Source organism: Sylvia atricapilla, chromosome 7 (genome assembly GCF_009819655.1).
Source record: "Sylvia atricapilla isolate bSylAtr1 chromosome 7, bSylAtr1.pri, whole genome shotgun sequence".
Taxonomy (NCBI): Eukaryota; Metazoa; Chordata; class Aves; order Passeriformes; family Sylviidae; genus Sylvia; species Sylvia atricapilla.
This window is the reverse complement of record NC_089146.1, coordinates 31,670,997-31,696,377: the sequence shown is the minus strand read 5'-3', so window position 1 is coordinate 31,696,377 and position 25,381 is coordinate 31,670,997. Positions and strand designations below refer to the sequence as shown.

Genomic DNA, 25,381 nt, shown 5'->3' with positions numbered 1-25,381 from the left:
GTAAAACAAAAGAAAAAAAAGGAACAAGGAAAAACACCGTGGTCTTGTGCGTGAGGAATTTATCACTGCTTGTGGGAATGATCTCAACTTTGCATGTTTTGCTGGCTTTATCTATGAAGCCCAAATCAGGATCCTGTTTTTATCTGCAGCTGAAGCTGACAGCTGGGAAAGGAGGATAAAAACCTTTGGGGTTTTGGCCCATCATTAACTGCTTTATAGTGAAAACTTTTAAGTGTCTGAGCTTAAAAATGTAATGTGCATCCTACAACAGTACATGTTTGTTCTTGATTCTGTGATCTCTCAATTTCTTGCTGGAGGGGGAGGTGGATTTGCTGTGATGTGGAAATACGACTAAACTTGGCCTGAAACTTAACAAATTGTACACTCTTTGCTTATAACTATTAAACCACAGGTTAGCAGATCTATTTTTAAATCAGCAGCAACCCTGAGGCCTGAGACTCTTCTCTCTGCACTAGACAGGAATACAGGTGATAGAGCAGGAGCAGAACTCCTCATCATGCAGCTCTGAGCAGCCCGTTGTTTCTCTTGTTCATCTCTCAAAGCTCTGGTTTCCACTCAGGTCTCTGTTTTTTTGCTACAGCAGTCTTCCAGTGCTCCAAGATCCTTTTGTGTAAAAAATTGCTTTTTCTTCTTTCTCCTCTCCCAAATCAACTTTACTATTCTATGACTTGGTCAGCTTTTCTGTATTTTTTCCTATGAAATGACTTGGGTACACTGTTCTGTTCTTGTACAGACAATAAATAGGAATTATGACAGGTAGAATCCCTCCCACAACACAGAATGGAAACAGCTCAGACAACCTGGAAATCCTCAATGTGCTGCAAAGCTGTGGCATCAATTGTACAGTGATTTGTGGGGTTTCTCTGATCACTGACCAAATGGATGCATCCTCCTTCTATTATATTTTCCATCCAATGTGTGCCTCTTCTATATAAAAATGTTACTGGATCTCTGTAAATTCCCATTCTGCACCTTCAGACTACTGCTCTGATGCTGTAGACAAAAAGTATTGCTCTCTTCTTGGATGAATGTGACGACTTATTCCCCTACAGCATGCCCAGTCAACTTCCATCTGGAGATTTTTAATTGGGAAGAGGAAGGTGGCAAATCTTTCCTTTTAATTGCAACATGACAGTAGAATAAAAATAGCATATCAAATACATTTTATCTGCTAGGGCTGTTAAAGCTTATGGTCCCCATTTTCAGCTGGCTTCTGAGTCATGAAAAGCAGAAACTGTAGAATTTTTCTTTGGAAGAAAAGTAATAACCAGAACATGGTGATGATAGCTCAGGAAAGAAGCCTTGTGATGCCATTGAGGCCCTGTGCAGCCCCGTGCCCCGTTTCTGTGGGGGCTGAGTCCAAAGAATAGTGGCAGAAGAAGAGAACAATGAAAAGCTCCCCACGTGCTCCAATGGTATAGACAAGTCAATCCATCATGAGTGCACAGCCTAGCATCTGGGAGATCCAGATGATACACACTGGAGTTTTCCTGTCTCAGCAGTAGTGTCTCTATTGTTGCCTTTTAAAAGCGCTTTTCTAGCGAGGCCCAGGGCATGATTGAAATGCTTGTTATTGCAATTGCTCTGCCTCAATCAATCTTCATGTGTGATACAAGGCCAACCTGGGCTTGGGCTCTTCATCTGCCCCTTGTGCTTGCAGTTTTTAAGAATGCACTTACTGACCTAAGAGCTAAAAAATTCTTTTATATGAACTGTATACATGTACCTCATAGTGAAGAGAACACCTTTTAGTTGTGATTCTAATTGCTCAGAGCAAAAATATTTGTTTTAACTGACTGGTTCCCAGACAAACCTTCATCTTTCTGTGTTTATGGCTGTGTTTTTCTAATGTACATTCCTGTGGATTATTTTGCAAGCCCATGGGTGTGTTGAGCATCCAAGCATCCTTGCAAACAGTTACTGCAGATGTATAGCTATAATTCAGGTGAATCATCATTCCCCTTGTTAAAGTTTTACAGCAAAATATTTGGCTAAATGCAAATGGGAGAGGTCTATTTAGGGATCAGATTAAAAGCAGCCTAGGTTTGTCATGCAAGGAAGAAAATTGCCTTAGACATGCAGTTTATTTAGATTCAATAATTCCATAGCTGGGCAGTATGTTTAAAAGTTAATTGCTGGCCTACTGTCGAATTCTCAGTGTCTGATTCACTGTCAGTGTGTTATCAACACAAGACCCTCATAGAGGGTTTCTGGAGTGGAAAGCTGGTGTAAGCAACCATTTACAGGAACACTCTGCTGCAAGTGCAGAAGGGTTAACGTGACCTCAACACACATGGTGCTGACCTGGGTAGCTGGAGGATGCATTGACTCAGAGCATCACTGCTGGGGATCTGCAAACTCTGGCTATAAACAAACACCACATTTGTTCCTGCAGACGTCCAGCTGTCCTTTCTCAGTCCTGCACCATGAATATGCTTAAAAGTGCTTTGTCATCAGGAGATGCTTTAAGTAATCCATTATATTATTTTGAACTTAGATAAAACCCATCTGTGGGCTGTGTGGTCAAGGAGGCACAGGCCAAAAGCTGTGCTGGTACAAATTTGATCTGGTGAATGCTTACTGTTATTCTGGAAATAGAAACAGAAGAGCAAATTCAGCTGCCCACACTATAGCACCTAAGGGCCTCAGAAAATGGAGGAGTAATGTGAAGAAGGAAAAAATACCTTAAGCCTGAATTTCTGGTCAGATAAATTGAAATGTCAAAGTTATTGCTTCTTCCCAGACTGGCTGTTTTATTCTCATTCTTTTATCGGCAGTGATTTTGCCTTTTTCTTCCTGTTGTTTGCTGGTTCACTGACCAAAATGCTCTTGTTCTGGTTGGAGTGTTTATATATGCTCATGCTCACTAATATGACTAATTGTAAATAGTGCTATCCTACAGAGGTCTGTTTGTTCAGAATTCAACCACAATTATTTAGTGCAGGAGAACTGGCCTTATCATTCTCTGCTGTGCTCAAAGAGCTTCAGTGGCTTTTGGAGGAAAAGTGAAGCAACTGGAAGATCTTACAGAGCTCTGTGACCTGCTGTAGTTTTGTGACCTAATAACATTTGGATCTGCTTACTATTCATGCTGCAACTCTTTGGCCCACTCTCTTTCCCATGTTTCTATAAACAAAGAAAATTCTGCTAAAAATCACCTATGCTCAGGAAAATTTAGTGTAGCAGTGTATCTAGAATAGATTTCTAAAAGAATGATGTTTCTCAAGTTAAAATGTGGCAAATGTTCTCTCATTTCCACCTCATGACTGTGATTCTTGGCCTGGCTTTACCTTTATGAGCTGGATTTTCCTTCTGCATCATGCTGGAACCCAAACCAACTGCTGCATGGTGACTGCTGAGGACACAAATCCTCTGCACAGAGATCCAGTCACTGGCACTTGTGCAACACCTGGTACAGCCATTCAGAGCTGGTCAGCCAAGCCTAAGGCCGCCCGTAACTCCACTATCTCAGCCCATGTTTTAACACAAGACCAACTAACTTTCAAAAGAAGTTTTTCACCGTGTCTTAGGCCCTTTAGCCAAGGCAATAATTTTATTACAGCCCTTAAGGAGATGTAAAATAATCAGCTCTCAATATTAGTGTAGCCCCTTCTTGGTCATATTCCCTTGACCAAACCCTTGGCTCATGGACAGTTTTACCTGTTGAGGGCTCTGAGCAGGCAGACCGCCCTTCCCTTGCCCACCTACAGTGGAAGGGGTGGACAGCAGAGACATCCAGTTCACCCCAGCTGATTGTGGGGCTCTCTGTAGTAGGACCCCCATAGTTGGGGTGGGAGTTTGCTGCTGGCTCTGTGCAGGTATAGAAAATCCTGATGGGTGGCACCTTTCCTTAGTACACTTTAGCTGCTCTTTGGAAGACACAGAGGAGGAGGTTGTTTCCTCTGGGAGCTTTCTGTGTAAGACTTTCAGAGCACTTTTATTGCCAAACAGACTTGAGAGATCAAGGCACAAATTAGAATAAGAGTAGGCAGAAAGAGCTCTAGAAAACCCTGAATCAGTGCCTTGGGTTCAAGAGGAGCAAGTTCAGTGTGTGGCTTCATGTAGAGTCCTGACTTCAGCACGTGCTGCAGGTTTGTTTGTTTTCTTTTTCTTTTTTCTTTGTCTCTCCCAATGCATCACACTGGGCACTGAGGCCAGCCATAATCTCAGAGATCTCACACCAGACATAAAGCGACCACCACTTTTTATAGGGCTCACTGATGTGGCTTCTTGGATGCATTGTTTTCTCTACCTACAGACAGTAAGTGGTGAGTACTGCCACAAAGAAAACCAGGTTTTAACCAAGAGTTATGTAACTTGCCCAAGAACACACTTTGAAGTGGCTGGTGGATTCCATGCAGGTGGATTTTTGTGGTGCACCACTGAAAGCAGTTCTGTTTAGCATGAGCAGAATCACTCATACAATCTTTCAGCAGTAAGCTACAAAACACAAGTTTTCTATACTAAGCAGAATAGACCCTGACTGCTTTGTTTCAAGGGGTTAGAAATTAATTCAGATCGAAATGGGAATAGGTAGAAACAACACTAATTCCTAACTGTCACTGTATTTCTCATTTGCTGTACTGAGAATCGACAGTTGTGTAATCCTGAGGACAATTTTAGACTCTTTTGTGCTCGAGAATACAGTAAGTTATGTTTTACCTGTCTGTCTCTGGAGAAGAAAAGCTTTAATTAGGTCTTACTTTAATTACGTCCCATCTATACAGTACCTAAAAGCATCATGAGAACATGTCATTTACTATATCACTGCCTTCTGGGAAGCTTTCGATGCTGAATCCTCTAATACTGTATAAAATTCCAATTGCTGTTATTAAATGAATGTTTGAAACAAGCTTATTAATATATGCATTGTTATAATAATTGCTAAGTGGTGATTAAAGTTCGATATGGAACTTTTTTCCATTAGGGGAAAATATTAGAATTCTGTGTTCATATAGAAATTCTCCAGCACTGGTGGTCCAGCCCTGATGATCTGCTGGTATGGCTGGTGTCCTGGATCAGAACCTTATTTCACAGAAATTAGTATTTTACCAGTGTCACTGGTCATGCTGTACATTACCATTCTATGCTGTTCCAAGACATAGTTTAATTAAAAACCACCTGCTCTTTTCAGGTTGTCTTATCCTAATTAAGCTAATGAGAATGTCATAACTTCTGATATTTATAGAAAGTATTGTCCTTGAAATGAACTTTCAGGCATTATTTTGTTACAAGCTGTGAGTGCTTATGAGGAAGAGATTACTAGAAATGTGCATTAAGAAAACATTCAGTTTTGTAGAGGTCCTTGACATTCTGTGCCATTAGTCTTCCTCAACCTAATTGTTAACTTAATAGAAATTTAAGCTGATAAAATAATAAGAATGAACAATCATGGACATCCCTGTGACTTTCCCAACTTTTGTAAATAACTTAATCCTCAGTGAAAAATCTAGAATAGCAGTAGATGTTTTAAGTATTTTAAATATTTACAATTGTATGCTTTATGTTTTCTACAAGGAAAGAGTGATACATTGATACCTTTTCTAAAGATATCGTTTTGCTATAGTTCTGTTATATTACTTTTCAAGTTGTCACAGCTTGACATGTGAATCTACTTGGTTAAAAGGTAAACCAGCTTGCAGCAACTGAAAATGGCATTTGTCTTTATGCATCAAAGTAAATATTATTCACTTGAAGATGACACATCTCCAGGGCAGCAGACTGACTCCCCTGAAGGTGAATGTGCATCCACGCAGGATGCATAATTTGGATTGTTTTTGCTCCACCTCTGTTTACTTTTGCCCTCCAGTCAGTTATGTTGTCCAGACCTGTTTGTAGGTTGCATTATCCCACAGCCTTTGGTGTCTTCTGCCTTGAAAACTTGAACTCTGAGGCCATGCCCGTGCAAAAGTCTTGAGATTTTTTTATCAACCAGGTTTGGTCTTATTCTCCTCCTCATGAACAGATCACTGCCTTCTCTGACTGCAGTGATTTGCAAAGCATATGATTCCATGAATTCTAAATTCAAAATCATATTTTAAATATCTTTTCCCTTTTCAAGTGAAATGAGGCAACAAGAAAGTCATAGTATTTTGAGGGGGAAATTTGAGAAGTTGTGGTAAGAAGCCCAGGGACATGAATACCATGATAACCTTCCAAATTTATCCTCAGGCTGAATAATATGACTTTATACCCAGCCAATTTTGCTGATAGTATGGATTTAACCTTGGACACAAACTAATTGTTATTTTTTGAATTTTTTTTCCATATTTAGCACTGAGGCCTACTTAGAAGAATGTAATAGTGCTGGAAATACCTTATCTCAGGAGTGTGTGTAGCTGATAACAGACCAACAATGCATGCAGCTTATCTTTAGGGAACTGATCTATCAAAGGGAGTCTGTCCTCTCAGCTCCTGGTATTCCCTACCATGCCCTGTGTTCCAGTTCCAATATCAGAGATTTTGTCCCTTCAAAGGAGTCCCAGACACATGACATTTGAACTCCCAGCAGATTGATGACATGGAAGCATTTCTCAGAGTACTGCTTACTGCAAGGGAGGGGGTTGGTTGCTAACATCTCCAAGCTCCTTGCCGTTGCTCTCAAGAAGATGAAGTGTTAATGCACAGAAATGGGTGAATGCCTTCCTCACCCATTCTACTACTGCACAGCATCAAGGTCTTGTAAGCAGGTCACCGCCATCCAAAAAGAATAAAATAACTTGTGTATAAATTCTTTTGTTTACCAGGCCTTTGCTATTCAGAGGTATAGGACACATTCATACCTGGTTATGGTTTTGTTAAGCCCTGTTTCCACTGGGGATATGTCAGCATGGATAAGCAGTGCAGTGCAGCAGGAGTGGGGCAGTGGAGTATGATCTTGCCAGGGACCTGGCAGCCATGCTGTGAGTTTCAGAGGTTTTATACAGTCTTCATGAAGATACAACCTATGTGTACTAGGGCTGAATTGGATGTAATTCCTTGAAGGAAAAGAGCAAGGGATGCAGAACCAGATTATAAAAGAAGATCAGAGAAAGAAATGTATTGTAATAAATATACATCCCTTTCCATACACCACAGCATGGAGAGAGTTGTTCATGTGCTGTGACATCTTTTGTGTGATACTTAGGAAAGTATCACAGGTCAGTGGAGCTTAACTCTGCTGTTATCCCACACTTGTCTGTGCAGATTTGGAAATCTTGAAGTGTACAGAAGGCAGATAGAGAGGCAGAAAATGATGTAAAATGTACAGAGATAATCCCACCTTGTGAGCTAAAAGGCTGCAATTTATTGTCTGCTTTCATTCTGCCTGCCTAATTCAGTTCAGACTAGGGTGGGGCTGCTCATCCAATTACTTGCCTTCAGAGTGTCTCACATGGGCAGTCTCTGAATTAAAGAAAAATAATTGAGTGGCCAGTGTTCTCACCTAGTTTTCAAACGCTTACAATAATCTTCATTTTAATCCTTCCACTTCCTGGTTTCTGGCACACAGGCTGGGTGACATATTATTCCTAGAGTCCTCTTCAGAGACATCATTTTTGTCATTTCTCATATGTTTCACTAGGACTCTGCTGGGCTGCTTTTTTAATAAACGCTACATGCTTGTCTTCTCTTCCCCCTCCCCTCCTTCATTTTCAGCCAGGTATCAGTTACGTTAATAGCCTTATATATCTCCTGAAGGTTGTTCTGTTAGACTGGAGTCTGGTTCACTGATGCATAGAATTTGCATAAGAGCACACCAGCTTTTCATTCACTGTGGGGTGTCTCCTTTGCAACAGTTCACTTTTGCTTGTGTCTGTGACTGCGATGTGGTTTTTTATCCCTCTTGTCCAGTTGAATGCCAAGAGCAGTTAGGGAAGGAAAGCAGCAAAGAATTGCCATTAGGCATGGTGAGAGAATTCTTTACTGTGATACTTCTGCATTTGAAGGATTTATTGTCTTTTTTTTTTTATAGCAACCATATTTCTCTCTCTGTCTTATGTTTTTAATAGTTTCTGAAATTTGAAAGAAACGCTTTTCCTTTTCCCTGTGTTTAGGGCTATTAACTGTCCTAATAGTAAACGTTTCTTATGCGTAATTTTGTCAATCCAAGTTTTCTTGCAGAGCTGCTACCAGAAAATTAGTTTAGTGTACAGCTTTTCTGAGGCTTATTGTTGCTGTGACTCGAATCTCAGATAAGACTTGAAAATAAATCAGTCTCCCTCTTTAGAAAATCACACCAGTACTGTTTCTTTGGAAACACTTGCCAGTGTCTCACATTTAAATAATGGTGAAGATAGATATTGAAGCTAAATAATGGCCAATTGTCTTCAGTGTCCTGTAAGAGTCAAGGACACATCAGGGCTTCATGGCTGTCACTACGCAGTCCCTGACAACGCAGGGGATTCCCAGAGTGACAGCATGAATAGCGTGCTGACCTTTCTCTTCCCAAGTTTTCTGCTTGCCCCTCAGCAGAAGCAGGAGGACAGGAGCTGGCTGTTGTCATTTGCCTCCCTGTCTAGAACTCCTCTTCATCCATCACACTGTTCTTATTGATACTCCCCTGGATATTTTCATTCTACTCCTTCTATCAAGAAGATTCTATGTTTTTTAAACAAACATATAAAATCATGTAGGCAAAGCTGAAGTTTTCAATGATGCACGAGTAAGGATTCAAATATGATGTATTTTGTTTGCTTGTAATGATATAGGATTTTCTTTTCATTTAAAGCTGAGGTCACAGATAGTTCTGCAACTCTTCTTCTGTCTGTGTCACCTTTTGAACTCAAGTTGGAGTTTTGTCATCTGTTTTGGTAGGCTATAGATGAGAAAAAGGTATCCGGCTCTCTAATCTTTTTCTGCTTGGATGAGGGTGAAAGAATTCTGGATTTAAGCCCCACTTCTGTTTCCTTTGGCTTTCAGAGATCTAAGATGCTTCCTTGTGCTTTTCAGCTGTTAACTTGAGTCAGCTCTGATCTGGGTTGTGGCCACAAATGTCTCTACATGGGACAATTATAAATTGAGGAAAGCATGGAGGAGCTGGGGTCCTGTCACAGGTTGGTCATAGGCATTGTGCCTTCAAAAGGAGGAAAGCAAGAATATTTCTGTATGTCATGAATATATCTGAGGATGAAATGCATTAGGTGAGCATGGTACACTGGATTACTGTGATAATGCAAATAGAGTCTGGAGAGCTGCTTGGCCCTCACTCAGTGAAGTATCATAAGATGGTTGAAATATAACAAATTATTTGGCATCATGTTTTATCATCTGCTTTGGCAATTTCTGCATGTTTTTAGGACTTTTTAAAGTATTCTGTCCAGTAAGTTCCCTTAAGAACTCAGTATATTGAGGGTTTCCACTTCTTAGGAATATAAGCCAGTTAACTATGGAAATTTCCAGAGTCGGATGGAGCCAAATTATTAAAATAGTCAGTTCTTCTACGGTGTAATGGTCTCTGTCTGTGGCATTAATCCTTCTCCTTTTCATACAATGCACTTGAAATGCTGCTTTTCTCTGTAGGCGGCAAGTATTGTCATAACTTCACTTCAAGAACTATTCACCTTTTAAATGCAGAAAACAGTTCTCATTGTACTTCAGCTAGAGAATAATCCCTTTTCTTTTGCTCCTTCATCCTCCATGGCACACTGATGATAAGTGAACTCTCAAGCAGTTACAATTTCACAGGAGCTTTCATGGATTGCAGAGCTCTGGGTTTTTCAGATACCACGCTTTCAATCAGCACCACTTGGAATGTCTCCCTGTTTTTAAATCTGACCTGTTAATGTCACTACATTCATCCTAAATGCTGCATTTTACAGTGGGAATTCTTGTGCTTCTCTCCTTAATGTCTTCTCATTCTTTTTTTCTCCACAGCTGTTGGTAGCTCTCCCTACTGCTGTCAACTCTTAAACCTCTGCATTACAAACTGCAGGCCAGGGTGAACGTACTACATTAAATCAAGGTCTGCAAAGTTGGCTTGCAATACACATTACGAGCCCAAAAATAAAGAGAAATGGAAAACTGAGCCATTCCTAATGTAATGTCCTAAACTTAGCTTATACTTTGATCCATGAATAACTAGCACATTAGAAGCTTTTAAACTAATATTATACACAAAAATCCAGCTGGTGACATTCTTGCTGTGCTGCAAGCATAGAAACAATAATACCAGTGTTAGGGCCACAGTGCTGCTACATCAGATAGAGAAACAGCACAAGAAAGGCCCCTCTGGAAAGACAGGGATGTTTGAAAACTAATGCTGAGTGCTGTAAACCTGAGATCACTCCCTAACTGCATTGGTTGATAATCTGTTCTAGTCCCAGTATAAGCAAAAGCATAGCAGAGAATTATTAATTACATCACCACACCTATATAATAGAGTTCCCTCTAGTTATGTAGGAGTTGAGGGTATTCAAGCAGTTTCTTTTGATGAAGTAATCGGGCTGCTTCTGGGGTCCGTTTCAGCTGCTAGGGGCGTGCTTCAAATGTAAATGACTGCCAAATGGATTCCTTCTAAATTCCAGCCAATTAAAATACATTTAAAGTGCAGCTGGTGGAGAGCAAAAGGCTTATAATTGCATAAGAAATGTTTGAGCATGAAACAAATCCCTGAAGTTTAGTGAACAGTGATTATTAAATAGTGCATTTCTGGGGAAGTAGAGGAAGCAAACAAAAGAGCCTTCCAAAACTTCAGTCCGAGGCAAAGATGACACTTTTACCACCACCTTAAAAGAGACAAAGCTGGGAGTGTGTTTGTTAGGGTGTCAGTTTTCCACCCTTGGCTCTTTAAACCATGCAAGTTTGGCAGCTTGCCCTATGTGGTGCTGCATACAAATATTGACAGAACAGTGTGGTATTTGTTAAACCTCTTCTTGGGAAGCCAGTGATTGAAACTCTGAAGGAAGATCTGAGAACCTCAGACATTATATTTTTTTCTCAGTAGCACTATAATATTTACAGAATGAAACAGAAAATAGTGAATGGGGTGTAATGAATGACCTTCCTTTTCTGCTTTGCCTTGTAAGTAAGGACAGATTTTTTTTTGTTTAATTCTTTAAATGTTATTATAAAAGAGGTTTACAGCTAGTAGCACTGAAAGATGCCATTAACACTTTTGATTTAACCTCATGTTTTGAGAAAAAGCTTGGCTGATAGAACAGACCATGTAAATAGGTGAAAGACTTTGCCCAGGAAGTTGCTGTGTGCAGCCGCTGTGGATAATGTGTCCTGTAAATGCAGAAACCTTACAGACTTTTAAATTCAAATCTGTGTTTGAATGTTGGCACTTTCCAGACATTTTATGCTCATGTCTGCATCTGCCTAGAAGTGAGATTTCCAATTTTCTGCCTCTACTATGCCTTAGTAAAATTTAATCTTAACCTGTTCAGTAGATCGTTGTACTGATTTTAAAAATGGAAACAAAATTTTTATAGGCAGTTCAGAGAGGTTTTTTTTTTTATTGGAGGGTACTGTCTTTAGCCTTTTGATACAAAACAAATCATTGAAATCAGGTGAATCAAAAGTGTTTCCTATGTTATCTCAGGTTTTTCTTAATTGAATCAGGAAGTAGCAAATGTAATAGGAAAAAAATGTTTTCCAAAACTAAGAAGTATTGGTTTCTGCCTGTGTTGTATCTTACCACACAAAATTCATAGGAAATAATTTAAAATTACTGATTGATTCCTCTTCTAGTATATCCTAGTCACTCAGTCCATTTTGACTTCAGTTTTGTTAACTGTGAGGAAAGACTCCTGCAAAGTTTCTAGCTACAGGTCACATTGCAGCAGTAGGGGTTCAGTTAAATGTGCCTTATTAATTGTTATTGTGAAAATAGCACAGAGCATGTCCTGAAGACAGGCTCATAAGAAATAAGCTTATTGCCAAAATAAATGTCGATTCAATTATAAAATCAAATTTTAAAGATATTTGTCATGAAACATAAAGTCAAGTACACATATACTTTGAAAATAACTGTAATGCAATTAATCCTGAAGTATTCAAGAGAATGAACATGAAAAATCTCCGAGATAAAAGGTTGGTTTTCTTTTTGAAATACCCCTACTGACTGACAATCATTACAGAGGGCAACTTGTTGAATAGAGTGAAACTACTTTGTTTGAGTAAGTCCAACTGATCCCCAGTCACTGTTGCAAAATTAGGGTCAGTGTTAATAGCAGTAGGTGTGATGGAAATAAATAAATCTGTGTTTTTATAAAATACACAGTATACATAAAATAAATTTTAGCAGCACCTGGCCTATAGCAGCATTAAGGGTTTGATTCAAGCCCCACAGCAGTAAGGGTAGAGGAGAGTGCAAACAACAGTTAATGGATTGTAGGACATATTTTTTTATTGGTTTTGAGATCTACGGACAAACAGTGCAACATAAGTAATTTATATTACAGAAAACAAAACCCCTTTCTAAAGCTGCAAAATGAGGAAGATGATGACTAAATGTAGACTCACTGAAAAGCCAGCTTATGGTTTTCTTTTTCTAATGGAATCTCAGAGCTAACAAAACTTGTTTCAAAATAAGCCTCTGTCTTAAACAGGTTTGACTCAGTATAAATCAAAAGATGAATCTAGGTCCTCCTGCATACTAACATTTTTCATGTCATTTACTTTTCCTTTATGCATATGTGCAATGATGGATGTATCCCCTATGCCCAGTGGTTCATGTGATATATGTGATATATCAGTTACCTGAAAGAAAATGAGAGATGTGCTTATAAAGTGGTTAAACAGGTGCAGAGGATGCATTAGCCCTGTGTATTCCTTCTTGATCTCATTGTACCAGCAGTGGGCTGGAGTTTGGATGTTTGCAAATTAGAGGCTCCTTTGCTGCACAATGAATCAGGGATCGGGTGTCTCTTCAGGGAGCTCACTGGCCTGCAGACACTGCTGCCTGGGCTCTGGAGCTTGGGGGAGCTTAGGTGGAGCTGTGTGAAAAACCTTCCAAACTGCCCTGCACTTCAGCACAGGTGTGCATGAAACACTTTGGGAGCACTTATAATTTTTTTTAGGTGTCCCCAAGGCTAAATATCCTTTGGAAAGCTGGCTTTCTGGATTATTTCCTTGGTTATTAGCCCTTAGATTCTGCCAAAATACAGGCAGGTTTCTATCGGGCTTTTCCCCAGAATGACTTGCTGAAAAGTTGTACAACTTCGGTGTGTCTCCACAGGGAAAATTACATAAGTCCTACTGAAGGGTCGACATAATTTATAATGGCAAGCAGATGAGAACTTGCCTGGAGTTTTCCCCTGGGTGGTATTACTCAGTGATTCTGCTACAGTAAAAGCCACTACTCCTTCATGCCTTTGGCAGGTCAAACTCTGAAATTTTTGGGTATCTGAATATATACCCTCCTTCATTAAAAGCCTCACATGGATCCTGCACTTGTTATACTGCCCATAGGACTGGGGAATGGCTGTTCTGCTGGTTTCCTGAACAGTGAAGTGCCCTTTGGTTCCTACATTAAAACATCTATTAATTTTAGGTAGGAATTACTATTCATTCATGTAAGATTTTTCTGGTACTGTCAAGAATTCTGGAGGACAGAGCCTGGCCCTATATTTAAGGAAAGTGGTACAGCAGTGGAGAGATATCAAGCTAATTAGTGGATAAAGATGAAAGTTTGACCCAACTTGAAGCCTAGCTAGTAGCAAAATTCCTTCTACCTGGGCAGAAAGGAGATTTTTTCCCTAAGTACATGTTATTCTCCAACAGTTGTGAGGATGAAGGCCTCTGCTGCATCTTAATCCTTGATGATGCCTCATGTATGGTAAAGCACAAAGGAAGGTATTGGCCTAAGGAAGGTGTTCCCTTGTGTCAGCCCTGGTAACTTCGAGGTTTGGCACTGCTTTCTGTGACAGGAGCTGCATGACCTATGTTTCTCTACCTCTGCTCTGTCCTCCATCATTGTCACTGGAGCTGGTCCTGAGCTCCACAACCCTCCTGGCACAGGGAGAGAAATAAGCTGTTTGCAGTAGGAGACTGTGGGAAGAGTGTGTTTGCCTGAAATACTTTTAGTGCATCTTTCAAGTTCTTTCCTAAACTCATTATCACTTCAGCACTCTTGGTCCATCCTCACATGTGAGGCAGTAGTGTAATGGGATTGAATGCCAGCATTTTACCTCTCAGTGGACAATGATCTAATGGTCTTTATAGGTATTTGCCAAACACCAGAACAACTTGGAAAAAAAAAAAACCTTTAAAAGCCATAAAGATAGTGGTTGTTTTCCAGATTAAAAGTGAAAATCACTGATGCTAATTACAAATTAGAATTTATCATTGACATTGAAGTGGTGTGTGGCAGTTTGCTCATAATCTTGTGACCTGTGAACTGAAAGGAAGTGCATCTACTGCACTGTCTTTATAGATTGCTGAAAACATCTAGAACAGCTCTCATGCTTCTTTACCTTCATGAAATAGTGAACTTTGTTCTTCAGTGAGGTGACCAATTCTTGCCTCATTCTCCTCTTACTGGTAATTTATGTGAAAAGTACAACCGAAGAACATTTTATGTCCCTTGCTGGTGGTATCATAAAGCCACACCATAGATTGCTCCTGCCCTTTGGGCATGTTTGCTATTGTAAAATAAAACCTGCTGGGAAGCAGTTCTGGGATTTTGACGTTTACAGGATTTTTAAAAAATAATTTCTCTATTTTTTTTTTGTTAGTTATTGATTTCCCATGGATCACATGTAGGAAAGCTGGGGAACAAGCTGTTTTGAGGACAGATAATTATTGCCAAACATAGAAGTTGTATAATAAATGAATGGAGGAAGAGAAGAAATACTAAAGTGATATAAATAGTTACACCCTTTCACACGGCCAGTGGGAAACTTAAACAAAAGAGTAATGTATACCAGATGTGTATATCATGCTGAGTATAATTTTGCTAGGAATGATTTCCAGTAGGAAATAGTAGAAGGTAAGCAGGACAAATGTGAGTATAGGGCAGGAGATGTGTTGCTGGCAGGGCTCTATCAGTACCTGTAAGTATTTGTGGAGCCAGTTCTCTGGTAAACTTCCTTTTTCCTTGTGCTACAGTTTTATGGCATAAGGATAACTGAAACGATCAACAGTCATTGACTAATCAAAGAAAAATGATCGATAGTCAATGTTGAAGCATAAATTTACAGCTATCCTTGAATTACCCAAGTTATGGGACTGGCTGCACTGATTCAGGTTGTCCTTCAAATCTGGGAGCTTGTAAGAGCTGAGGCAGCCCTTTCTCTGCAGAACTTCTTTACCGTGGTGAATCTCTCTCTTTACAGTCTTTAAAGGGATGATTTCAAGCCTCACACTGACTGTCTAGAGCCTGTGGATAAACTGACATTAACCTTCTTACAGCTGCTGACACAGTTGGTGGCACAACAGGCAGCTCTCCAGCCTCTCACCTAAGCAGTAAAATCATCATGCACATGGTGAAGTTTTAGTTTTCCAAAATTGGGCAGTCCAGGGCAGTAGTCCAAAACGTTAATCTTGTGGTAACTAGAGTTGATAAATGAGGACATCACGCTTAAATGAGATTTTAAGGCCTTGATGATCAGTGCAGGTAGCTGTGGTTCACAAAATGGATCCTGGGCCTTAATGAAATTATTGTTCCAGCCATATACCCTGCCTGCAGGACCAAAGTTATTTTCCTGTCCAAAGTCAAGGAGTTGTCCCCTTGCTGTCTTCTGTGGTGAGAACCATGAAGCAGGAACTCAGATTAATTTTTATATGATTTCTTCTGTGGTAGCCCATGTGAATGTTGTCTTTGTCACATCAACCCAGGAGAACTTTGCCTGGAAAGGCAGCCGGCCTCATTACTGTGAGCTCTGTTCCTGAAGGGTCAGACTGTGTCTCTAGACACCAATTTTTATAAATGTGATTGCTCCAAGGAAGGAATTGCCTTTATTTCTTTCATTTGTTGGAAGAAAAGTAATTTACTTCTGTTTTCCAGCCTCTCACCCACACTGGTTCTGTTTTGTGACTGGTCCTAAAGGAAAAGCCAATTCTTTATTCTTTCCAAATCACTCTTCCAGGGAAAATAACAGTAGCTGTGTAGTTCCTACTCTTTCCACCCCTCTGAGCCCATAGGGGATGTATGCAGAGACACAATCCAAATAGTGCCTCTACTTGTAGTATTCTTCTTTTTTTTTATGGAAAGACTGTGAAATGGCCTTTTTTCTGTGAAAGGCTGTGTACAGCTCAAAAATGAAACTGACCCCCTGCAAAAAATTATATGGGGGACAAAATGCATTCTTGGAACCATGTTCACATCCAGAGCAACAGTTTTACCTTCGGCAGCAATCTCTGACATCACGAAGTACAAGGAACAACTATTGCTTTGCTTGTTAGTGCGGGTAAATTTTCAAAAAATATTTTATAACTCCCAGATTCTCCTGTGGAGAAAGACAGGGATGATTTTTTTTTCTTCCTTGCCATTTTTGTTGCTAACAATTTACTTTTAATATTGTAACATATATTTGGCCTGAATTATTTAACATAAGTGCAGGAATTGTTATGCAGTCTTGTAGCATAGGGATACATGTTATGAGGAATACTTGAGTACAAAATTTCATGATTTACAAAATCCTGCAGAGAATAATGCACTAATCTTGCTTTCTTTTGCAATCTAAATCCAGCTGAGCTGAGTAAGTGCTCAGCTGGGAGGTTTGAGGGATCACCTGGGCTGTGCAGGTAACAGGGGATGTGCTGAGGGGATGCACGTGCATGGGTGGGATGTGCATTTACAGCTCTTCTATGAACTGAGGTCTGGTAAAGGGCTTTGTGACTGCCTGGCCTGAGGTGCATGATACAAATGTGATGTATCACTATTGACAGTAAGAACTGAAAGGACACTTTATGGACTGCCTCTCAACAAGGGAGCTTTATGAGGGCAGAAAGCAAGGCCCCTGTACTGCTGCTGGTCCCCTCAGAAGGCTGTGGTGGAGAGCCAAAAGGGAATAATCTTGAAATGAAATATCTTTAAATGGATTCTTTGTTCATTTAAAGGAGATAGACTGAGGAGGACAGAGGCTTCTCTGGGGAATGTCCTGGCTTTGTTGTGCAACACAAAGACCGTGTTTGAATCAAGATGTGGGTTCTTCTAGCAAGGTCTTTTCTAGCAACATAAGCCATGCACTACAATTTCTTCAGGATCCAATTTGTTACTCCGAAGTTTGTATCGGCTTTTTGAGATTGCCTTCTATCTCATCTTCTGAGCTAACTTCTCCTCGATGGAGGATCTGTAATGAGGTGCTTCTTTCATTGATCACTAAGAGTTCCACATAGGTTGTGCTGTGATCAAAGACATTTTCTCTTTCCTCTAATGGTAAAGCTGTTGATTTACTGCAAGGCAGCAGGCTGATCTCTATGCCAACACACTTAATTGGAGGGATTTTTTGCTCTACAAAGCTATTTCCTTCATACACAAGAAAAAAAAAAAAAAAAAAAAAAAAAAAGAGGAGGTAGTGAGCAGAGAGCAGAGCAAACATGAGTAAATACTTATATTTTTTATCACTGGAATGGATTCTGATATGGGATTTGTTGAACTTACTAACTGAGCCTCAGTGCAGCTGTGAGAGCTGGTGTCATCCAAGAATATTCTCATGTGACATCTTGAGAGGGCTTTAGAGACTAACTTGTACTTTGTTGTGATTTAAGACATTGGAATTTAGGTGCAGCTTCATTTGGGCTTTGTTAATACCAAGAGGATGAAGCTTCATGCTGCAGGTGCTGGACACACAAGAACTCCCATGGTGGTACTGCAGGTGCTTGGGTAATGTCCTACTCCTCAGGGCATTTCATTCATTCCAGCCTGGCTGCTGCTCCTGCTGCTTCCAGCACCAATATTTTGACAGTCAGAATCAACAAACCTGGAAAGAAGTTCAGGTTTATTTCAGAGCAAAGATTTGTTTGATGGATCAGAGAGCTTCAGTAGTATGTCCCAAAATTCTGCCAGTTATAGAGTGATGAAAAGAAGAACAAGTAGAATTCTCTAGAGATTTACTATAAAAATCCCAACACCTTGGATGTTTTCTTTTTCTCCTCTACACTCTCTGCTCTCTGAGGAAAACCTGTTTGCCTCTGCAGAACTCCCGTGATTACTGCTTAGTTTTTTATACAACATATTTTACCATTGAAGAGGATTGCTTGAACAAACGTGATCCAGGAATAACTATCCTGAGAACGGTCCGCTGAGACCTCACTGTTTTATTTTATGCACTGGAGGCAAAGGCTTCAAGTGCCTGGCAAGTGGTGTTACAGATCTCAGTCAGATCATTTTGCCGCTTTGCTCAAGAGAAAACAATAAAATAATTATTCAGGAGGAATATTTGAGAGCTTGAAGCACTTTTTCTTTACACCAGAGCCACGACCTGGCAAACAATGAACAATGGGAAAGTTTGTCTCAGTACACAATTTAACAGAATAAAAAAGCTGGAATTCTTTTAACAAAGTGTGTTCTCTTCTCAGACATTTTGAAAACTGATGTCACTTGTAATTCTTCAGGAAAGAAAAAAATCTCTGCAGTTTGCAGTACATCAATGCAGGCATTTTTCTCCTGTCTAATCTATAAAAAGACATTGTATACAAATGTTATTTTCTCTGCCAGAAATGCATTCCTGGAACATAATAAAGGCTTTTCTGTTGTTGTTCAGTAATTTGGATAATAGTTCCTCCATGAAGTCTCATAACATTTATTTACTCCCATAAATGATTAGACCAAGTGGTTTCAGCAGTCAAACTGGAATCTCTCTGCAATAAGCTTTCTTACTGAAATAATTCCGTAAACATTATGCCTAAAATAATTTCAAATGACAAATTTATATGAATAACATAATACAGATGTGAAATAAATCTGTAGAGCTCCGTGTATGAAGTACAGAAAATTGTACTGGAAGGATCATCAACCGTGTAGATTAAACTAAGCAAAACTTTTTCTAGAATTATTTTCTAGAATCAATGACAGCCTTGAAGAGTTACAAATATTTCTTGTTTGCAACAACTAGATTGCAGTTATTGTGGCCACAGCACTTTTTTGCTTTTCCATGGTCAGCCCTATCAGTTACAGTGTAGTGGAAGGGAATATTTGGGAGTATTCCTCTCACATGGTTTGGCAGGTGTGGGAGGGAGAAGGAGAGGTGCAGTTTGGCTCACTGTGTAAAATAAACTGTGCTGCGTTATGTGAAGGGGCTGGAGGGTCTGACAGTAGCAAAACTGGGTTGGAATCAGCACTCCTGCAGCCAAACTCTGGGAAAAGTGCTTGTGGCCCAGGCTGTGTGTATCTGCTACAAGAATACCTCACCCTTGCCAGTCCTCGTTTGTACAAAACCCACTGAGAAGATGGTAATACAATCCTCTGCTACATCCTTTGTCACTAGAGCTGAAATTCTCCTGTCTTTTTTATTTACTTTGCTTCCTTGGCATCTTGCCTTCACCCTCTGGTTCTGCTTTACATTGCTCTTCTTGCATGCAGGAAGTAATAATCACTGAAGGTGACCAGAATAGTCACCAAATGAATGTATTTAACTTAAAGATGATGCCTACCTGTTTTGGGTTTTGGGCATCTGTTTCATTTCACGATTTCCTAATGGTGTTCATTTCATGGGAAAAATGAATTACTCGCTGATGGATTTAACAGTCTTCATTTTTTCATTGAGATCCTAGGTATCATCCCCCTTCAATCAAATAAAGTTTGAAGTTTAAATTGGATTCAGGAGGCATGAAAAGATGATGCCTTTAAAAACTAATATATTAGAGAGTCCTCAGGACTCTGTGGCATGAGACAAGGGAAAAAATAAGAGAGGTGAAAATACACACAACTTGTGCTGTCTGCAGGGCATCATTAAAAGTTCAGTGTGGGGGTCCATGAATGTGTTGGGAGAACCCCCTCCTCTGCCATAGCTCTTTCAGGTCTGGAATTCAGGTAACAGAGCAAACTAGACTTAGCCTGACTCTGGTTTTCCAATCCTATAGATAGAAATATTATAAGTGTCATCACGTATCTCTCACAATGACACCTTTTTTTTAACTGGAAGCATAACTGATTTCAAAGAAATTGGAGGGTGAATGTGGGTTTTTTAATTTGTTTTTTTTTTGTTTTGTTTTGTTTTGGTTTGGTTTTTTTTAGTAAATTTTGCTTGATTCTCATCTGAAGGTATAATTGCTTTTTGGTTTTGTGTTAGTTCAATACTACTGTCCCCCCAAAAATCTGCCTTTTTCCTTAAATCAGATCTCAATTTTCAATAACTTCATGGGGATGTTTCATTTTTATGAGTGGCTTTTAGGCCTCACTGGGTCCTACAGGGCTGAGGTCCCTTTGCATTCCTTTGCATCTTCCTGCTGCCTTCAGTGGCTGCTGGCTCTTGGAACAGAATTACTCCACGGAGTGCTGAAAGTAGGTTAGGCTGAAGCTTTCACAAGGCTCCCTGGAGGGAGTTTCAGATGTGCAAATCCCAGTGAACTATCATCTCAGAGAAATGTCACTGAGACATCACACAGACAGGGCTGGCTCCCTTTGCTTCCTCCTGGAAACTTTTGGAAATTGGAAAAGGATCTGCAGTGTCAAGAGAGGTCAGAGTGCACATGTAAAGTGCTCCTGTATGCGCATCTCGCCCAGTGCTGCTCCTAAAGTTTCCGCTGGGACAACGTGTTCCTTTTAGCTGGGCAATTAGAATACGAAACAAAAAAAGGAGGTCATCTAAATAGGGCCCCTTTGTAATTTCTTACATAATACTGTGCATGGCAAGAATGACTTATTGACCCTACTTAGGGCACAGAAGGATGATAGACAGTTCTTAATCCATCCTAGGCAGGGATTGCTTTCAAATTGGTGGTGCTGAGTTTATTGAAAAAATGTTCTTTATGTGTATTTAGTATGAAGAAAGCTAAGGTTTTAAGAAAAGAAACATGACTGACAAGATTGCTTTCACTTCTGTGAGATTTCCATCATATCAGTCTAACAGTAATGAAAATCTCTGGAAAATTTTGCAAGTGTAAAAATGGGCTGTGGTCTTGTCCTTGATACCTAGGAAAGTCTGTCACTTGTCACTTAGGCCTGTGTCCTTGGAAAGACTGAGATATTCTAAATCCCACCTGCCACTTCACCTTCTGGATGCTAACTGCACTATTGGTTGATTATATTTCCAATTTTCTTCACACTGGTGAAGAATTAAACCTTAATTTTTCATTTGTAGGTTTTATTTAACGTTATTTTTAAAGAAAAAAATTGCAAAATTCTCAGGTTTGGGCTCGTTTAACACACCTGAAGACAAACTACAGAAGAAGAGCCGTGGAATGTTACATTTCCACAGCTAATCAGAAACATCTCTCTCTCTTTTTTTTTTTTTTTTTTTTTTTTTTTAACCAGAGGAAGTATTTTATTAGAGAGAGTAGTGAAAACTTTTGATCATAGAACATTTTTGGAGTTTTGGCTCATATCTAGTTAGGATCTTCCTCCAACAAACCACACAAGGATTCAGTTGTTGAAAATGTTCTGTGTAGTGTTGACACCCTTTTATCTCTTTTCAACCTTCCTCTCAGTGTGTATTGCAGACAAACATGCAGGTCTGTTTCTGTGGAACCTAGAGAAATACTGAGGAAATACACTTGTACACATGAATTGTGTAGTGCCTCATCCTGCATGGGCAAAATGATGTATTATATCTTTGGTCAGTCATCCAGAGCTGTGGGGTTTTCATTTCCAGATTAAGGAGTCAACTAGGTTTGCAAAAGGTTTTTAATTTCCATGACTATTAGTCAGCCAGGTTTGCAAAAACACTGTCTGGCTTGTCCAAATACCCTGACTGTGGTGTCCCCGGGCTTTGAAAAAATATTGTCCTCTTGCTAGTCACTTTGTGGTCTCCTATTTAACAAGTAAATGTCAGGGCCAGTGGGGCTACAGACCTGAAAAGTAGCATTCAAAAGGACAACCCATGATGGTGCAGTGTCTGGGTTTCCTTTTAACAGTTACAAAGGGCACATTAACACCTGGTAATAGAAAATCATTCTGTTTCACAGTTCTGTGTGTAATTGTAGTGGGGATTCAATCTGGTTTTATTTATTTTTTTAAACTAATGCATGGCTATGGTCAGTGAGACAGCATCTTCTCCCAAATGTCCCTCTGTATAAATCCCTGAAAAACCTTTAAAATAATTGTATATAGTTCATCCCCACCAGCTTTGATGCATTTTCCACCTACCTGTAAACACAGAGCACAAAACCGTAATTAATAGACTAAATTCTGACTGAATTTACTGAGCCAAGTAGCATCAGGGTTGGTCTGGCTGTTCTGGCTGAGGGCTTTGGAGTATTGAGAATTTTGGAAAAGGACCTGATCTTTCCCTGCAAAGTACGTGAAGCAAACACTAAGGTATTTTGGTAATCTGTCATTGTTTTCTGTGCCTATTAGTACAATGTACCAAATAACATATTTTTATCTCCAGTACCCTCAAAAATAACTGCTGCAGTTGGAAAAATTATTTTGCAGTTTAATTTCCATAGTCAGAGGCTTTTCATTAACACAACTTCCTATGACATTAGTTTATTCTGCATGTAGTTCAGTTATATTATGGAATATCACTGCAGTGTCTAGGTGTACAGGTTTTTGTAATCAGTCCCTGACAACATCTGTCAAAACAATATGGGAAAATCCTGGCTCATGTTGTCATTACAGAATGGGACTGTTTGTTTATTCAATAGAAGAAATAAAGCATATTGAGAGAAGGCCAGAAGAGTCACTCTGACTCAGTTACTGAGACTTCCAGCTTCCAGCTACAGGATATTTTGGTTCCAGCATTTCACATCAATAATAAACAATCTTTATGGGAACCATCGAATGATGAAAATGAGATCACAAATTGAGAGCCAGGCTATATATTTTTTATCTGTTGTATGCTGTAGTTTACATTAGGGTCAATCTCAGGACCAGAAAGAGGCAGGTTCTGTACCACAGCATTTCAAATAAATGTTTGCCAGCTATATGAGATACTGTCAATAATTCATCACTGTAATTCTTCCAAGATGGTCTGTTGATGCAAACTGTCAGAGGACATGGTAATAATATGAGCATTTATGTGATTTACAGTTCTACAAAATGGCAAATAACTAGAAATTTCTTCCACTGAAAGTATGCATAGGCTCTTTGGATGTCAGAAATAGTGTGTGTGACAGCTGCAGCATGTATAAATCATGGTCAACTGTTTAAAGTGTTCTCTGTATATAAGTACATGCACTTATACTGGCATCTTCATAGTCCATTTCCAATATCTGAGTGACAGATTGTGCTTCATGCAATTGTGAGGTTTCCTACGTTTTTATTAACTCTTTAATCCCCTGATGAGTTCAGTGGCTACAAGAGTATGTCTTGGTCAGTAGAATTAGTAGAGCTCAAGATACAAACATTTCCCTACCATGCAACATTGCCATGGGCTTTTTCAGCAATTTGGGTCTTTGGCAATATACTAGAAATTGTATTGCACAAAGTGGCTTATAAAATTTTTGTGTGTGCTCTTTTTCAGAAAGAAACCAAGAAATGGTGTCTTGGGGTAATTTATTTTTGTGTCTTGAAAAAATTCAGCTGAGAGGCATTCTTTGATGGCAGCTGTGTAAGTGCTGGTAGAAGCTGGAAGATCTTCCTCATGTTTCAGCTCAATTCCCATCTTTGTACCACCCTTGGTTCCAGAGTTGTTCAGGTCTGTATATGCAACAAAGCAGTGGCCTAACAAAAAAGTGAAGATGTTCCCACTTGTTCAAGCCTTTCATTTCCATAGACTGATCTTTTATCAGTTAAATGTTAATTTTGAACTGGGTCAGGATTTACCAGGCCCTACACACAACCAGCCCATGAATGTGTGATTTGGAATACTGGATTAGAAAATGTATTTACAGTGAAAGGAGTGAGGACTGCTGAATTGTTTGGGAGTTTATTTTTCTTTTTGTTTCTGGCATAGTGTGTAGGTAGAGCAGAACCATTTTCCTCATTTTAGCACCACTATGGGAGCTGATTGCTGTGGAGGCAGAACACTGTCCTGTGAACTGGAAACTTGTGTGTTACAAGGATACTCAGCAGCGTTAAGCATTTTACAAAAGTAGAATTTCTGTGGTGAAGGAAGCTCCGTTCTCCCCAACTGGGTGCTATCATTCTTACTGAACAGGATTGAAGGAAGAGAAATGGGAGTAAGGGGAAATCTCTGGCATCCAGTTAAGGTAGGAAAACTGGAATCCCCCTTGTTTTCCTCCTTTTAACCATATAGTCCCATGAAGGCACTTTTATAGTTATTAGGTGAGTGACTGGAAGCTATAGATATTGGAGAGATTTTTGACGGTGCACAGAGACTTTAAAAGCCAATCTGTGCAAAAGAGTTGCTTACTATAAGACTCTTCAGTACCAGCAGGATTGCTATGTAAGTACTCTTGGCTCAGTATAGAAGAAAAATTTGGGTTTTGTATGAAGAAAGTTTAAAAACTTTATATCTTTCATTAGAGTAAGGAGTAAAATCAATATGAAAAAGTTTTGGGGCACTTTGTGCAAGCACAGCACACCTCACTGCACTGAATGATGTGCAATGGAAGATCCCATAGCAGCCTTTTGCCTGGAAACCTGCATGGATGTAACTTCATTTTAATGCAGGATAGCTGTGGCTGTGTGTGCCAGTCCATTCCTGTCCTACCAGTCCCCATGGATTTCTCTTCCTCTCCTTTTTACGGTTTCTCAGTAGTGCATGTGTATCATTGTGGACAGATAGAGTTCATGTGCGTGAGCAGCAGGGCTGATTTTCCTCCTGGGAGCTGAGCTGAGTCACTCTGAGCTGTGCTAGGGAACAGGGGAGGGGGCAGGAGAGCATTCCTGGGGTGGGGAGAGGGACTGTGGCTGCTGACAGCTCCCTGGGCAGCTTTGGGCTCTGTGTAAAGAGAAGCTGTTACTTGAGTGACTTTGGCTTTGTGAAGTCACTGCCCTGCCTCGCTGCATCCGTGGTTTTGTCCTGGAACAAACCTGGGGCTGTGTGCCCTCTGCAGTGTGCCATGACTGAAAAGCCTGTCTGCTGTTCCCTGGAGGCTGGGACTGTTGTTCTGGAGTCTGAGGTGGCACTCCATGGTAGAGGTGAGCCACAAGCAGCGTGAGGTTTGCCCTTTGCCTTTGGATCTTGTTCAGGAATGTTCTTTGTGGAGGCTTTTCTCCTTTGGTGATACTTGGTGTGGTGCAGCTCATGGTGCATATGCCCAAATCCCATGGAAGGTAATGGATTCCCGTGGACATCAACAGTCATTTGATCAGCTTTTAATTGTGGTGTTGAATACATGGACACGAGGCAGTTTTGTGCCAGTGTCTGTGACACAGAGGCTTACGAGGCAAGAGCTGGTCCAGCCCCAACATCTTGCAGCATTTCCT

General features: G+C 40.0%; 1 protein-coding gene across 1 annotated transcript in view; it reads left to right on the top strand.

Annotated features, from left to right (window-relative positions):
• The first annotated feature begins 10,902 nt into the window (after positions 1–10,902).
• Positions 10,903–25,381, top strand: part of NCKAP5 (NCK associated protein 5) — a 377,012-nt gene continuing 362,533 nt past the window's right edge. Inside the window, exon 1 of the mRNA XM_066323141.1 lies at positions 10,903–11,019. The gene's annotated coding sequence lies outside the window, so the exon portion shown is untranslated. The remainder of the gene's footprint in view (positions 11,020–25,381) is intronic.